The sequence below is a fragment of the Melopsittacus undulatus genome, chromosome 6 (genome assembly GCF_012275295.1).
Source record: "Melopsittacus undulatus isolate bMelUnd1 chromosome 6, bMelUnd1.mat.Z, whole genome shotgun sequence".
NCBI lineage: Eukaryota > Metazoa > Chordata > Aves > Psittaciformes > Psittaculidae > Melopsittacus > Melopsittacus undulatus.
The window spans coordinates 80880548-80899212 of NC_047532.1; the positions used below are offsets into that span (position 1 = coordinate 80880548).

Below are 18665 nucleotides of genomic sequence, written 5' to 3' on the forward strand. Positions count from 1 at the left end.
CAACAATTTATCATTTACTGTTTCTTTTAATAATTATGAGCAGCTCATGTTACAGATTGTAATCTCCTGAGTTAATCTGTAGTGACATAAATCAATTATTTATCTATAATATTTTCAAAAACTCCTAACACTGGAAGAACTCAAACATGCAAAATATGGCTTGAAAGAATATTTGTGGCACCTCCTACATATACATCTGGACAATATTCCAAACCTCTGCCAACTTGAAGCCCCTACACAGAACTTTGTGACAGTGGAGATTTTAATAAAGAATGAGAGGCTGCAAAAGGGATACCCAATATCCTCTTCTATTCAAACTGAATGACTGTAGGAGCTCTCCAATGAGATTTTACAGCTCTAGGTTCCATGAACAATCAGTAAGTGCTGACACTTGCACAGTTTCAACAAGCTGTGTCAGTACAGGGAACATTGGCAGTGTATACACTAATCCCAAAGATGCACCATTTTTTATATCTGGCATTTGATTCCTTGTACTAAGTTATTACTGACTTCCAAAAAATGTAGAATGCTGCCAAAACCAGGAGAGCCCGAGAGTAAACCTAATTCACATAAAAGGTCAGCAGTGAAACCTACTGTGTTTTCACTTACTTGCAGCCTAAAAATAACACACACAAAAAAAATCCTGGACTATACTAGCAGCCAACTTTGTACTTCCTTTAAAAATCGCTTTCATTTTTGCTTATAGTAATAGCAGAATACATACCTACCACAGCACTTGGACATCTTACAGGTTCAATCTATCTTTGATTTTCAGAATATTTTTCTCATTCAGCAAACCTAGTCATTAGGTTGCTCTCATTTAATCTCTAGTGCAATTCTCAATGAGTTTCAGTGGCTTCTCTTCATTAGCTTCTCTAAGGAGCAGGACCTAACCTCTAGAAAAGACTAATAGTGCCTAACAAACTATTCAAGAAAACACAGCCTAAATTTGTTGTGTGTATAGGATATTCTATGTCTTCATAGTTCTTTCTGAGGCACACAAACCCATAACTAACAACTATAATCAGAACAGACATTATTAAAATGTTGTATTAATACCAAATGAAGTGAAAATGTTTCTGAAGAAATAAAAATAAGAAGCTTCAGCAACAAAATACAATAGCACAGTGCCAAGCCAAACTTAACTAAGCTTGAGGTTTTGGCCAGGATTCATTTCTGCTTGTGGTATAAGTATGCACCACCTTGATTATCATTTAAAAAAATATTGACAGCTTGCCTTCTCATACCAATGCCTAGTAACAAATTCCAAATGTTTTGTCACATTTCTTGTGAGCAATGCCATCTGCCAGAGGTGGCATTTCATGGCTGTTTACCCTGACTCCCTCCAAGAATTCATCTGCCACTATCTAATGCTGCCTGAATAAAGGGGATTAAGACTCTGATGCAACAGAGACTATTGATAATTTGGTATAATTGGGAAGAAATGAAGATAAATGAGGTTGAGGATGGAGAGGCAATTAGTTGAGCTGCCTGTACAGCTGTGTTCTCGGCCTAGCTCCCCTGGCCTTTTCTTTGGTGAGGTATGTGCAAATTAAACATAATGACAAATACACTCTTCCCAAAGCTCTTTAGTTTGGGAAGCTTAAAGATATGATTTTAATTTCTGAGATTCTAAGCAGCTTTCACTTAAAAAAGAGAGAGAAACAGCCATACTCACTGTTGAGATTTTTAAACAGCAATGCACTTTGTAACACCTACAGACAGCCTAGATTGCTCGGCCTTGATTGTTCCACAAGTCTGGATGTCTCTGATACCTGTATTTGGTGTTTTACTCTGTAAATACCCTCTATCCATGTAACTGGTCTAACAACCACCCCAGAACACCACTCCCCTGCCATATTGGTCCTTTCATGTTTAGCCCTACATTTTGCAGCTGGACCTCCATTTTTAATTGTGTTAGCTTTGAAAAAATACCGGTCAAAAAACCTTAAATGGAATGTCTACAATACACATTTTGCTCTACAAAAGCTTAGAAGTGGTGTATGTTCAGTCATAAATATAATAGGAAGACAGCTACCCACATATAACCCTTATTTCTAAGCCATATTACTCAGGTAAGGCCAAGAAATCAAGCCTGAATACCTCAAAACATATTTAAATCCAAAATGAACCTGGTCAGACTACAAACCTCCAAATCAGAAGGCACATATCTGCAGCCTGACTTGTAGTTCTTTCAAATACATTGAAATACGTTCATACATATAAATACGTGCACATACATAGCTTAACATAAACATACAAAAAAATACATTTGTCACAAGAAATGTCTGTTTCACATAATATCCTGACATAGCTTTCAATAAATGTCAAAAAAGGTAACATCCCTTTTGGAAATAAAACTAGTATTTGAGGAGGCAGCTTTGGCTTCCAGACACATTTGCCTAACTACCCACCACATGAGAATTTCCTGCTTTCATATATAGGTGATTCCATCTGAATTAGGTCTTAGATGGAAGATTTCATAAATAGCACGTTTTCTGCATCCATAATGTCTTCAGCTATTTTAAGAAACTATTTTATGGATCACTTGAAAAATGCTCTTTACAAAGTCTAGCTCCTGTGCATAGAAGGGAATTTTGGTAAATTTGGCCAGAAAAATGTTAATGTCTTAGAAGAACAATATTTCATAGGTTTATTTTGTGATATTAATTTTCAGAATAGTTACTTTGAAGAGTACAGTTCTTTGGTGTATTCTCAAGGCCAAATCCACAATTATCCTGTTTCAAACTCACAGAACTTCTGCAAAGTACAGTGTATCCTCCTGATTTTTTTGCATGTAAAAAAAAACAAAGAAACCCTTTCTCAACCTCAACACCATACTCTTCCCTGCTACCTAGAGGTCAACCAGACCTTCTGTTTAGCTTTATCTAATGTACTTTTTCATCCTGGATTAGATTTCTACAAAAGACAAAAAAAGGTTCACTTTTTATGAGGCAAAAATGCCGAAAGAAAAAAGAATAGTTTGTACTTAAGTCTTACTGACACTGAAAACTGGTCTAAGGTTTAATTGCTCCTTTATGCAACAAAAGTTTTTAACAATAGTTCAGAATAGTGATTTTTTTTAATTAGTCTTCAATATTCACATTGCATACATCACACCTCTGATCTTGTACCGGAACCTTCTTCTCATCAACACTGTAAATGAGCAAAATTATTTGCTGCCTATCTTCTGGCTTGACACTTTATCAAAGTGTTTCAAGTTAATCTTTAATCTTGTGATTGACTGTGTACAGTGCACACACTGAGTCAGTCACATTGAGCAGAGCTTTGGCTTTCCACTGGGGAACAAATGCCCATGTCCTGGCTGGAGGGATGGCAACAGCTCCCTGCAGCTCTGCCCTGCTTCCTCACACCTGCACTGCAGCTGTACACACTTACCAACACTCATGTTGGTAGCCTCTATCTCCTGGAATCAGAGTTGAGTGCTCTCAAACAATGCCAAAACACATATCTCTGTGGGTGCTCCTGATGTGTGTCAGCATTGGAGCAGCCACCAATGCCCAATCCAGCACTTGCCTTTTATTTTGCATTTGAGAAAACCACTGTAAAACTTGCCCAGTCTCTTTATACCTCAGCATGCCTCTTACCCTTCACTTACAGCAATGGCACTAGGTGCTGTATGAAGAGCAACTGTTGGCTGAGGGCTACGCGCTCCAGCCAGGCAGAAGGAAAAAGGTCAGGGGGGAGTTGCAGAAAGAGCAGAAGCTGCAATACAATGGGGAGACTGAAATCTGGACAGTGACCCACCTACATACCAGCAAAAGGAGGAAAAGGATCAAAACTGTTCCCTAGCTTCAGCAGGTTACTGGACACAGAAAGGATGGCAGTATCAAGAATACTTCCATAACCTAAAAGGTAGCAAGAGGCAGTTTCTGCCTGAGCAAGCCAGGAAACAAAGGAAAGGCAGGTGATAAAACAGAAACGCACATACGAAAATTTTTACACTAGCATGAATAAGACAAAGAGCTGAAAATGAAATATTCTGTATTCCATGTTCATTTTGCTTTGTTTTCCCACTTCCACATTAAAGCACTTGGGTAAGTCTCTCTTCTTATCCCTTCCATTTCATACAGTCGCTCCTCAGAGGTGGGTGCTGATTCTCTTCACATCAAACTCCCATCCCCAAATCATAAAATGTGGCACAATGACTGCAAGCGATTAAGCGAAGCCACCGCTAAGAAAATACAGAGTGTTTTTATAAAATCCCTTCTCACTGTTTTTCAAATGCCTCTGTGATTACAGCTGTATTACAAGGCTGAACATGAGTTCAGCTCTACATCTTCTCAATGCTGAAATCCAGACATATCAAACCCAAGTATGAAAGTATACAATAAAAAAGTCTTCTGACTGCTAGAGGATTTTTTCTTTATCTGTACTTTACTTGCAAATCTTGCTCTTTTTCCTATTTTATACTGGCACCTACAGCAGTATTATATAAGATTTCTAAAGCTAAACCAACATTATTACAAAGGTAATCGTGAATTCTCAGAAGTGAACTGGGAAAGCAAAAAGAAGTAACTGAAGAAGTATTTCTGCAATTAGCATCTTTCTTAGCTTACTGAAAAGTTATCATGAACATTCATCTGCTGCGCTTCAGGTAAGCTTTTTAAAAGTGGTGCTGGAATGGTCTGTTATCTGAACAATGAAACACGGGAAAGAAATGGCAATGCTCTTAAAGGACCTTCTTAAAAATCACAGAAAGTTCCTAATGGAAAAAAAAGAATTCTGAATAAATGCTACCCCAATCTATAAAGTTGACTTGAAAAGATGTAATTTGTGGCTTACTATGAGGTATTTCCATAAAGGAGCTAATACACTAACTCATGCTCTAGAATAATAGCCACAGATTTCACCAGATTTTCAGAGCTCCCTGGTATACTCTAAGAACGCTATCAAAGGGTTCCTCTCTCCAGCACTGCTGATGTCAAGGTTAATGGGCTAAAACTTGTTAAATTCATATTACCAAACTAATGACTTTTTTATAGTATACTGCATGGATCTTGACAGGCAGGCTAATGTGAATACTGCTAGTCTTAATTGAATTAAAAGCTACTACATGTATACAATTGAGAAAAAGATAACTAAAAATGGAAAAGCTCTGAGGCAACTATCTAGCTAGACCATGTCACTGACATGAAGTTCAAATTTCAAACTCAAGCACTGAATTCAGACCACATTTAACTACAAACACGCATAGGAGAGGAAATACTGACTATTAATAACCCTTAAAAAAATCATTCATCTTGATCCTCATAATCTCTCTCTTCGCCAGCTCACACACTGGACCAGAAAAAGCCACATAAAACTACAAAGCCTCGGCTCTTGATGACTGTGCAAAAGATATGCTCAACAGTGGGTGAAGAGAAATTGCCTTATTCCCAAACCACTCTGGCTCTGAGCTGCTCGACAGCTACAGCTACAAAGTAACACACACTTTCTGCTGAGGTATCTTTTTCCATCAGTGCCCTTCTCCTGATAGGACTGGGAATGAATGGCTTTCCACTCATTGCAAAACCTTCTGCTGCATGCTGGAATAGCTCCTATCTACCGGAGAATTTTCTGAATCATGTGTTGATAATGGGAGGATATTGAAAATACAAATTTTCTTGAAAAATAAAAAAATCAGCCCCAATGAAAATTCCGGGACAGATGTATAAGTAGGTTACAGCAGAACAGATTTGCAATATCAAACTTTCAAGTTTGAAGTTATTTAAATAAGGTGAATATGATTTTTAATGCTTTGCCATCATCACACCACACATAAAGACTGAGGAGAAATAAATGCTTAGAGTCTACATCCAAACAAGATAACAAACAGCAGGGGAAAAAAAAAAAGGATATTTAATGAATCATATTAAAAGGGATAGAACTTATGAAAAATAAATGGCATTTGTAGATGATTAAATTTTGAAGGTGAGATGTTGTAGAACTGCACCAACCATTTATTTCAGTGCCATAACTGCATCTAATAAATAAAATACTTTTTTTAATCAAAACAGAAGATTCACTACTATCTGATGACTTGGATCTTCCTTTTATGTAGCACAGGGGCAGGGTTTGGGCTGTAATTATTCAAGGCAGTTTCAAAGAAAGAAATGCTGTTAGTTAGTCAGATAGAAAATCAGTATCAGTCACTAGCAATAGACCAATGCAAATATTTCTTCTACAGACAGAATTGCTGTGTTTAAATTCAGAGAGGCTCATTAGAGATTATCCTCCTAAAAATAAGATACCTACAAGCTTCACACAAATGCCCTTTTGTTTAGATAAAATTTTTCTATTAAAGTTCAATCTCTCACTAACAGCAAAATGTTATTTAATATACAGTATATACCCAGACACACTGGGTATTTATAAAAATGAAATTTAAAATCTTACTCATGATAGCTATTCTAGTGTTTTCAGTAGGACTCTTCTCCCTGGATCTAGGCTTTCACAGAGAAAGGGAATAAAGTTGGATTAAACTTGCATAAATACCTACTTTGTCAAAATCAACAAAAACACAAGAGGTCCTGTAAGTGAGGGGTAATATTTCTCAAGGATGAAATGCCAAAATCCCCCATCACATCAAATTCCTAGAGAAAAGTCAATTAGGAAAAAAGAACCATAGGAACCATAGGAACTTGAAAAGACACTTCTTCCTACTACCTTTCCAATTTCCATCTGAAATATGAGAAAGTAAATCATAATTTAACTAATATTAGATGCCTTACAGGAAAATGGGGAAAAGCATCCCCTCATGCCCCAATTGAATATACAGTTCTTATACAGGTATGCTGGAAGTTTCACTAGAGCTAAAGTCACGCATCTCCATCCTTACAAAGCATCTTAAAAAAAAAAGAATCTATTCTCATTTTTATATTGTACAAATGTAGAACAGACAAAAAAACACCCCAATTTTCTAGGTTTTGAATATTAATACATTTAAATATTTATTTAAATATCAATGCATATTTAAATACCAACACATGTCTGATCTTAAAGGCAAGCTCAAAATTTGTGTCTTATCTTGGTGATAAAGTTCAGGAATATATAATGAGAGTGGAACAACTCTGCTCCTGATTAAATGTCAAAAAAGGTTTTATTGTCAAATATACTGTAAATACAGAAGATATACAACAAAGCATTAATTGCAGATGGCTCTGCACAGCTAAAAAATTTACATGATCTAAACAGGAAATGTTGACTTTCAGTTTCAGCTATCAATTATAATTTACTTTCAGAATGTACCTCCAGTCAACCTGTAAAGATAGAGTGAACTATAAAATGACCAAATGCAACTGAATGAAATGCTTCACATTCATGAGCAGAGGCCAGCACATTAAGAGTCTGTATCATAAGCATATATAGCAGAATCAACCAATCCACCCAAAATTCTGGATCTTTATCAGCATTTATCTAAACCTTTGTGAATATTTAAGAGAGATACAATGTACAAATTTGGTTAGGACAGATGAAAGGCTGGATCAGCCATCCTATAAATTCAGAATGGGGTTTGATTGCCTGTATTGCTCTTCTGCAAAAAATGAAACCAAAATAAAATGATATTAGATAAAAATAATATAAAATAAAATATCTAACATCTACAGTAGACTGCAGGCTACAAGTCTGCAGTACCCTGCTTCCAGGAAATGCCCGGAGCATTAAGAGCTTCACACGGTTATACAGGGTAGCTGTATGTACGATTGGGATAAATTCTTTCTCCCTGTGGTGTTCTACATTGCTAAACTGAGCACTGGCATGGCCTTGAACGGAAGCCTTGTGTTGGGTTGGGAATCGCCAGGATATGAATCACCTGGAGGAAGGCCAGAGGAGGGCAATGAGAACTGACCAGGGACCTAGAAAATCAGCAGTATGAAGTACATTCAAAAGAGCAGGTTTGGTTTAATGCAGGGAAGGGAAGCCGGCTAGGAGACTCACTAATAGTCTTCACTAGATAAAAGTCATGTTCAGCAATGCAAGAGAATAAATTGTTCTCCATAGCCAGTGTACAACACAAGAAGTAAAAGGAAAGACTCTAACAAGGAAGATTTAGGTGAAACATCAGGAAAACCAGCCATAATTAGTAAGCCTATAAAATTTCTAAAATCAAGCTGAACAGCTATGAGTCAGGCATGACACTGGCAGAGTTTGTGCTTCACTGAGATTGTGGATAAGAAAACAAGTTTGAAAGTGCTGTTTTCCTATGATCCTAAAAACTGCAAACCGTGATACAGAGATGGGATCCAGAGGCAGAACTCACCCTGCCACTGCTAAACCACATCTGCTCCCTGACCTAGATGTGTACACTGCAACACAATGAATCGGAGGGTACAGCCTAGAGTGTTTATCCACAACGCAGGCTTGTGAATCCTACATTATGGTCTCTTCTACCTGAACCATTCTTGTAGCTGAAAAGCCTTATCTACTCTTCAAGAAAACATCATGGTTTGAGAAGATGCTGCTATTCTAAAACCATGAGATGCATGCTTTCTGTGCCTGCCAAGACAAAACTTGCATCTGGAGAAACTAATTCACAAACTGGCCATCTTGAAATACATCCTAGTTAGCTGGTACCATAATATTGGTTACATTTCCAAGATAATAAACACATTAAGATGACATCTGAGACATGTACTAAAAATCCATGCATTTTCCCTTTAGATTATGGACAAATTAGTAGCTTCAATTATATGGTGCCAACAAGATTTTCTTCTCCATGACTAAATGGACCAGGTTTTAATATTCTTCAGTGATCTTATTAATTTAAATTAAGCTTCTAAGGAATTAAGAGTAAGAATTTCGTTTGAGAAAAAGATGTCACAGACATGGAAATTAGAGACTTCTAACACGCTCTGGTGATAAAAGTACATTTACTCATGGTCCGAGACAACACTGCTAGTCTTTCTTAATTGTAACTAGAATGATCTGATAAACTGCTGCTCTTGTATACAGTTAGGGGTTGGGTTTTTTTATAAGGAGCTAAAAACACAGACTACCCACCTGTATCTATTTTTAATTTGGTAATGACTGTACTTGCTAAAATTCTACCAAAATGTCACTCACAGCTTTGGATTCCAGCTTTTTAAAAACAGAATATGGAGCAGAAAGCATAACCTATTATGCAAAACTGTCAGATGCTTACTTTTTAAATCACAGAAATAAATGCATAATCCTAATTCTCTTACGGATCAAAACTTTATTAAAGGAAAACAAAACTTGAATGTAACTATTCAAGATAGCCACAGTACTTTAAAAAAGTAGCAAGGTTCTGATCTGTGCATGTCCCGTTTATCCATGTAGTCCCTACTTCAGAACTAAGGGATGCCTCTTACTTTGTGGGTGCAAGTAAAGGCAGATTACTTGAGACCACTGTGACTTCTGTCTCATCAAATTCACAAATCAGCTAGACATTTAAACAGTGCCAACTGTTGCCAAGTAAAACTGCTATCGAATCTCAGCTGCAAAAATGTCAGTTCAGGGCACCCTGCAAAAATCTAGTACTGAATCCTTAACTAAAAGCCCACATTATTAAAATGGAGTTTTTGGATTAATGCTACTCTTTTGAGTGCAAAAAATATTCCAAAGGATCACACCACAAACATGTCCTACCTCTAATGTAAATTAACTGTATGCTAGGGGATTTTTTTAAAATCTGATTAAAATTGGAATTCATGAGACTCCTGCTGTTGGCAGCTGTATCACTAGCAATGACATCCTTTGGGGGACTCTCAGCATGTGTCCTGCATCAAAGGTAATGTGGCATTTTTCATCTTAAACTTACATATGCCTTAACAGGAATGTTTCAGGTTTTATAATGCAATTAAAATATTAAAGTACATTTTATTGTTAAAAATATCATTAATGTGAGACTGAAGTTGACTCACTAATAGCAACAAAAGCAACTATCATCAATACTTGCTTTTCCTAATATACTGCAATTCTTTACGTACTGGCTGCCTTACATCCTTACACACTGAAATAGGAAATTAAACCACACTGGCAAAGCATGCTAATACACCACAGCACTTAAACAAATATGCTGCTTTGTGCAAAATGACAGGCAGATGAGATTTTGTTGAAACTGAGTACATATAAGGACCTAAAAAAAGAAAGAAACAACAGAGGACAGGACATATGGTACTTCACTGTTCTTGTTCTGTGGTAGAACTGTGGAAAATCTGCAAATCACTAAGCGTACTTCTTAGCATTTTGGGCATCCCTAATCAGAGTTCATCTGATCACCACTTGATGGTTCCTGCTCCCAAAACTGCTTTTGCTTGCATACAAGAATGGTTTAACAAGAAATACAAAATATATTTCAGAGAGGCAGATCTGGATCACACTTTTCCCTTCCTTTTCCCACTAAGTATCAAGACCAGAAAGGTGGAGATATTGGAGATGCCTTCTCTCCCTGTGCCTGCCTGCAGAGCTCAGCTCTGCTTCCCAACCAGCAGGACAGTACTCTTCACACCACGTCCCTCACCAGCTGCCGAGCCTTCTACAATGTCCTGGGTAGGATGATTTTTCCTTTTAAAGCACAGTGCATCTGTATCAGTTTTAATAAAAATGTATACTGAAAGTGGAAGGTGTCCCTGCTCAAGGCAGGGGGATTCTAACTAGATTATATTTAAAGTCCATTCCAATCCAAACCATTCTCAGATTCTAAGTCCCAAAATGGGCACATTTCTGGTATCACTCCCTACAGCACAATAGCAGTTCCTGTGCCTTGCAGAGAACAGCCAGTGAGAGACACTTCTGAGCAACCTGCTTTCCTCCAGCAGGTTGATATTGACCATTAATACCTGCTGCTACTAATGTGAAAGTTACAGCCAAGGAAAAAACTTATCCATGGCTCTACAGTGGCCCAAATGATTTATGACATCAAGACCTAGTGAAGAGGACTAATACTCTGAAGGGACTGGGTGAGCTCAGCCTGCACTCACATGTTCTGTGCCCACTCATAATTACTTCATTTGCGACTGTAAAAGTGTTTTAACAGATAAAATTAGTTATTTTGAATAATCCTTCTGAAATATTATATGCATTTTAATTGTATGCACCCTGTCATTAATTACAGCTCCCTACCTTTTGGTACATTAATTCAAACATCGTATCAGTGACAAAGTGACAATTATAAGACTGTTTACTAAAATTAAAAATAAAGTTAAAAGGTTAATGTACTCTTGTGATACACTTAAGTAATGTTAAAGTGTTTTCATTTGAGTTTTTACTAGACATTATTTTTCTCTCTTCAAAATCAATCTCTTTGTTCCAGGAACACATTTCCTGTCAATAAAATGAAAAATGATATAGATTTAGGAGGATAGTGGTCTCAGCGTAGCATCTCTCATATTATTATTCCAGTATCATCTGTTACAAAGTAAGACCAATTCCCACATCTAATTACAAACAGGATTTCAGAGTCATTAAACAAAATACATTTCCATTAGTGCTGCTGTAAGAAGATAGGGGGAAAAATGAAGATTAGTTCATGCTGCACCTCTGTTTTTCAAGCTTTGAAGATTTAGACCTCTGCACTCTAAGACTATAAATCTGTAAAGGATCTGAAAGGTGACAGACGTGAAAGCTCTCGATTCTGTGCAGTTTAGCCATACCATTTGCATTTTGTCATTAGTTTATCTTTTGCTGCACTTTGTTCTGATAGGAGATATGGCAAGAATCTAGAGAGGTTGTGATTACACCATGTGCACCCAGAGGTATATTATTTGGCATTAGGAAGTGGTTTTTTTAATTGGTATGAATCTTGATTTTCTATATTTAACTTGTTCCAGCTAAAGTTGAGAATCATTGCACAAAATTCTTTATGAAGTCTTTATGAAAAGAAAAAAAAACCCAAAACTACTTTATGCTCTGGAAAAAAGAAACATCAAATAAGGCAACAGCCAAAGTATGCTGAGGAAGCAGATTGTGTGACATGTTTAACTGTTGAAATATACACTTACAAGTACATATATATTCTCAATTCATAAATGTTTAGAAGCATCTAATTGTCAAAAAAGTATTTAAAATTTACCCTTGAGAATTACCCACTCAAAAGCATTTATACAAACTGGAGCTTAAACACTGAATAAGAAGTTTTCTAGAAAGAAGTCTATACAAGATAATACCTACATTTGATTAATCTCTCAAAGTTTACATCATCTTATGATGTTATTAAAACATCAATTGATTCCATCATGTTAGGCAAGCATCAAATTCTGAAACAGAAATTCCTCTCAAATAAAAAGTTGCCTCACATTTACGGAGAAAAGCACAGAGTATTCTATTTCCAGTAGTGCTCTCAAGATTCCCTTTATTAGTTTTAAAACTAAAGCCAGAGATACTTCATATTTCTCGGAGTTGGGTGTCAGTCAAACCAAATATGTAAATATTAGATGATGAAACAACATACATACATTTAGGTATGAATCATGTACGTTAACTATAAAGTATTTACACACATATTTAGATGTAGAATACTTCTTAAAAAGACAGCTAAAATACTCACACACATTCAGTAGCTAACTGCTTACGAATCTAAAATGTGACCTTAAAATAGGTTGCAGATAAACAAATTTACTTTCGTACTCTACTGCAACCATGGTTCACCAAAACATGCTAAAATTCTTGGCATTAAATCCTGCCCAGTGGTGGGGTAACACAACAGAAAGAGACCACTGACAATTCACTCTCCAAACCCCTGCCCCTATCTGCCAAAGAAACAGATATATGTGCATTTTGTTTCAAAGCTTCACACATGGAGACTAGGTTCTCAGCATAACTGAGGGGGCCCATGAAAGCCATGACCATTAGGAGGAAACAAAAGAGAATAAAGCACAATACAGACAAAGTACAAATGAACCAAATGGCTTATCTAATATCTGAGGAGCTATATCTTAAAAAGGCTCCAGGAAGGCTTCACTTACATTATCTGCAGGGAATTTCTTGCTCTGTATCTTTTAGCAACCACAGAATTTTCTGACAAGCACCAACAGGTAAAGCTTTTTAAAGCTTCAGTGTTATGTGAATGTTTCCATCCCTTCACTCTATTTTCACTGAGTAAAAAAAGCTTATAGTTTCTTGCAAGTGGGTTCAAGAAACTTCCAAGAAAGCACAACTCCACACCTATGGTGGACATGCATCCTGAAAGCCACTGAGTTTCATCACTATACAAATCTTCTTCAAGTACTATGGCCTTCAGATAACACTCCTATGCAGAGCTTGTCCTCATAGCTAGTCACCTATGGGGCCATACATGCTTTATTACGTAGAAGAGACTAATCAGACTTCAGCACGCTGCTCCCTCCCCTCTGTGCTGTGAGTCAGCCCTCAAAGAAACCATTATCTTGCTCAGGGGCTTCAGAAGCTTGGGTGCTTTTGCAGGCACTGTAATATGACTCAGTGCTATTGCAGCATCCAGTCTCCCCCCAGAGAAATACATCTCAGACTGAGAGGCCAAACAGGAACTGTGAAGTGCTCTAACTTCTTTCTGATCTCCAGGAGATCTTTTAAGCTCTATCTCTGCATGACAATGACCATCACTTCCTACCTCCCAGCCTGATCCCATCAGCTATGTAATAGGTGCTATACCATGGGCCATACTCACAAGTACAATGTCATCTGCATGCTTGAGGAACACAGGCAGATCAAAAGTTTCACCCTTTCCTACCTATCCTACCTACCTCAGTGATCAATCCATTCATGTTTCAGGGCTGTGGACTAGGAGCTCACTGCCTTTACCACTCAGTGAAGAAGCCACAACTTCCACCGTGAAAAGCAAATGTATCTTCACACTCACCATGACCAACATATGTGCGTGTCTAAAGAAATACCCCAGATGTCTCAGTTTTTAGGATAAAATGTTTTAATATATGTGCTAGAGTCAAACAAGCTGAGTTTTTAGATGAGGTGGCACAGAAAACAAAGCCTATTAAATTGTCTCTTACTTCAAGGCTATATATTCCTACTGCAGAAAGGACAATTAAAGAAAATGAAATGTATGCTTCAGTAGCTTTTTAATTGATTCTAAAAATATTAATTGTAGTTTTGACTGCCTATATTTTTAAAATTGCATGAATGGTTTGTATTCTTTAAGGAAAATTATCATCATTGAAACAATAACTCCCTACTCATGTAACAAAAACACTTGCTTTAGCAACAGGAAAAATGACTTCATGAAGTCTGCACAGCACTCAAGGATTAAAAAAATCTGTTCTCTGGTCTTGTCAGTTTTACTCTTACAATAAAATAACAGCCTCGGCATCCTGCTTGTTTGAATAAAAGTCCTACCTCTTTTGACTTTTCAAGCACTTGAAAATTTTAAAAGAGAAAAACTAAAAAATGCTGACCGTGTAATAGCTGGGTATTCATGGTGGGTGGAGAACATGAAAGGTTACAATATGGATCTGTGCCTACGCGTTTCTTTTCAACTTGAGCAGCATCCTCCTGCTTCTGCTAACTCGGCAATCATACAGCTGACAGATTTCTGGGTTTTCTAAATAATGCATGGGATTTTCTTTTAACATGTCAGTGCAAAAGTATCAATTCTGCCCCTGTGTCGTTTGTGATGCTGATTTTCCTTGACAGCATTCCATTAAACCAATGAGTTTTTTCCCTCCTGATGGTTCCTTAAATATTCCTCTGAGTGATGTATTTGTGGTTTTTTAAACAGATTGTGAAGGATGTTTGCATTTGTGAGAAAACTGCATGGCAGGTACTGAAGGGAAAAAAGGATTCAAAGATAACACTTTTTATTTTTTTCTTCCTATGAACAGCTCTTTCTCTGATCCTCATATGCCAAAAGCTGGGGTGTTTTTCCTTTCTTTTCTGCCTAACTTAGCTCCTTGTCTGGAAATTAAGCAACAAGACTCTACATACAGAATAACATTTTGACTTCCTAAGGAAATACCACTGAAACACTTAGTACTGTTTGATATCTCTCTTGGGAAAGCAAAACACATTTATTAAATCATGCATGCTAACTCCAAAAGCCAACAGAAGGAAGTAACTGCTTTATTCTTTGCACTGAGGTTTTGAACAAACAGGTACTGTCAGGGACTGCTATGCACTGATCCTTATTTGCTTGTACACCTTATAGGATGATCAGGCAATATCACTAATACTGTGCTTTGCAATCTATCCTTCACATTCCACTTGTATCACATATTTGTACAAATTACCTGCTGCCATACTATTAAAAAAACCACCGCTGATTTCAAGCAAGTTTCCAATTTCCCTAGGCAATTATATGCTAATTTCCAGAATACACTTCACCTAATTTTAGTATTGCATGATAATGAAACAGATGATCTTTATAAACACTTTTGTGCAACCAGAGACGTTTTGTTCTATTTTATTTCTATAGAACACTGAAACTGATTATGTGGCTGGACTTACAACAATCTGCATATGCATCTATCCTACCTGACTTCAGCTGCCAGCTTCAAACTTGCAATCCTCCTCATTTTCCTAAGTGGAATATGAAAGGCACATACTATTTGTCATGCTTTACAGCATGACTTGCCTTAGCTATAGCAACCCTCTGGACTCAGGACAACCCTCAGATGTGTGCACTGACTGCCATCGTCAAACCATCTAATCTCCAGGGACTCGCACAGAGTAGCCAAAAAGTAAGAACAGGCTTATGGAAAGTCTTACGGCCACTGGGAATTACAGAGGGATTAATTTTTCTCTCTTTCAGACACCTAGGGAGCCAAATAGGTGGTTCATGATTTCAACCTTCTTTCCCAGATCCTACAATAAGATGAAGACAGACACTAAGCCACAAGGAACAGCTAGCAGAGATCAGCTGGACTTTGGGGCCAGAGAACCTATATTGCCAGATTAAACATGAGGGTTTAACTGCCTGAGAAATTTGCTTCAACACCTCATATGATGAGTAGGAAGGTGCAAACAAATCTCTTTCTCTTCCGCAGAGAGAGTGGAAGGAGGACATTAATGTTCCAACGTATAACAACATTCCTCACAGCACTGTGAACTAATGCATTACTTCAATTAAAAAATACGTGCATATTTTTTGGTTGTTTGGTACATTTTTCACAGTTGCAGCATTGTCTCTAGCAGCATTTATTTATTTATAATAAGTTAGTTAGAATACTCCAGCGCTAAACTCCACCACTACTGAGATGATTACTGGAATATCACAAAAAGGAGGTAGGTAGAACCTGATGGCAAAAGCATGCCAGCTGGAATATAAGCAGGAAAAGAAGTGGCACATTTACTCCCCAGAGTTTTAGACACACTTGTAAGACTCAGTTCCACACGTATGATTTCCTAGAGGACAATACATCATTATGAGGAATTTATTCAGTGATCCTGAGAGTCAGAGATACTGTTTTAAATAGATAGCATGAATTTTGGCTTCAGATAAAGAAATTCTTGAAAAATCTCCATCATCATAGGTGCACACACAGAAAGAAACTACAGAAGTGACATTCTAGTCACTGCTAAAGAAGCAAATCCAAAATTATTTCATACCAACTTCAAAAGATACAGATGGGGAATGAAATTAATCTGACAGGCCATCCTCACCATTTTTTTATTACACTAAAGGCCTGTATATAATGACATACTTCCAAAAAATCTGGCAATAAAATTTCAGAACCTAATACAGATCAACTACATTTTTAATTCAAAACATGCTACAGCAAAAGAAACAATTCCACTCATCAGACTACAGAATGAGGAGGAAGGCACACACCCTAATGTGAACTATCTGGTGGTATCTTACGCACACCAATGAAAGCCAATGTGCAACACTGAGGTGGAAACCCAACAATCTCTATAGTTGTGATTTTTTAAGTAAAACTGCAACCCTAAAAGCCTTTCTTACACTAGAAAGAAAAAAAAAATAATCAAAGGAAACAAAAGGTCCTCTGCTCTGTATAACTATATTTCTGATTTGACAGCTACAATTATAATCATTCAGACATCTATTTCCCACAAACTCTCCATAGCCATAACCTTTAGTGATTAATTATAAAGTTCCAGGAGCAATAGTACACAGACTAATTTCCTAAAACAATAAAAGACAGAATTTCTCATTTGGAGCTAAATGAAACACGAACAGGTTGTTATTCATGCTGAAATCTAGATGCAGAGTCATGTTGCAGCCATTACAGAAGCTATTAAACACAACCTCAAATCAAAGAAACTGTAGGTCTCTCTCCTAAAATAAAATGTTTTTCTCACTTATGAGGCTTCTGACTCCTTTGTTCTGTTCTTTCTTACATCTTCCTGGTAAAAAAATTTCAAAATTCAATTTTCTTTCCCATTTCACATCCCCATTCTGCTTTTAATAGTCAACTAAACTGCAAGAGTCTAGAGCAAAACAAACAGTTGGTAAAGGTTTCATGCATCTTATGGTACTCTCTTCACAGTGAATCAAAGTTACAAAATGTGCATCAACTTCTAAATAAAATGCCCAGTCTCTTTACACCCCAATGAGTTTCCTGGAGTGAATATTTGATAATTCCTCAGTTATTCTGGACAGTGAACAGTTCGCTTGTTTTACATTCCATTCATTTTGTTGTTTTTTTGGGGGGTTGTGTTCTTTTGGGGGTTTTTTTGTGTGTTGTCTTTTTTTTTGGGGGGGGGAGGGTTGACAAATCCTGCTGTACCTTCTGAATGTAAATCTTTAAAAAATGATTCTCCAATACACAGAGAAGCCATGCATGAAGTAAATGATCCTAATGCTGGCACTGAAGATACTAAAAAGAGGGGAAATCGGGATTTGTAGTATAGTAGGAGTTCTTTTTGTTAAGGAATTTTTTCTTTGTCTGAAAGCAACTTGATCCAGCAAATTTCCTCTTGGCAATTTTACTCAATTAGGGAATGAAAAGAATTGAGAAAAGATCTTTACATAACTGACACCATATCCTTATCCTTGGGCCCCACTGGAACTTCAGCTAAAGTCAGCAGGAATTTTTCCAAATATTTAAATTGGTATTTAGTCAGTTATAGAACTCATTGAATTGCTAAATCTCAGAGAGCCTTCATTTAATATGCACACTTTAGATGTACTGTCGAAAAGCTGGTATGATAGTCCCCTATAAAACTTGCCAACAAGGTACCTAAAATAATAATATCAATGTACTCTAGTTTCTCACTAAATGAAGTATACAAATTTTGCCAAATCAGGTAACACATGAAACCATGAACATTCAGATTAGCAAGCTTTTAAACCCCCTAATGCTAACAGTACGTCTTTTCTGTATGAAGTTTCCTTGCCTTCCTGTAGGAATTCTACCTTCAGTCATATTTCTTAGCATTCAGTGAAACTTCATAGTTCATTTTGAACTATATACAGAGTATAAGAGTTACACAAACTAAATAAGCCTTCTCAGTGTTTTTTTTCTGAATTCAATACACACTAAGTAATTAGGGTCTGAGAGGTGAATAAGAAATACATATCCTACATAATAGAAAGCTGGGGAAGGATTTAATGTATGAATTCAAAGCCAGATTTCTTCAATACAGATGAGTACACAAAATTAGCAAGAGGCAATACCACTTTTGGAAAGACTGCTTTGTGCATAATTTGTCATGAATTCAAAGTTATTCCTTTAGAAAATGAATCTAAGACCTCCCAGCTGCTGCTTTATTGGTCTAATAAATTACCATCTTGATGGTACAATGCATAT

General features: G+C 36.9%; 1 protein-coding gene across 2 annotated transcripts in view; it reads right to left on the bottom strand.

Annotated features, from left to right (window-relative positions):
- Nucleotides 1-18665, bottom strand: part of DACH2 (dachshund family transcription factor 2) — a 283111-nt gene that overhangs the window by 78379 nt on the left and 186067 nt on the right. The gene's annotated exons all lie outside the window — the stretch shown is intronic.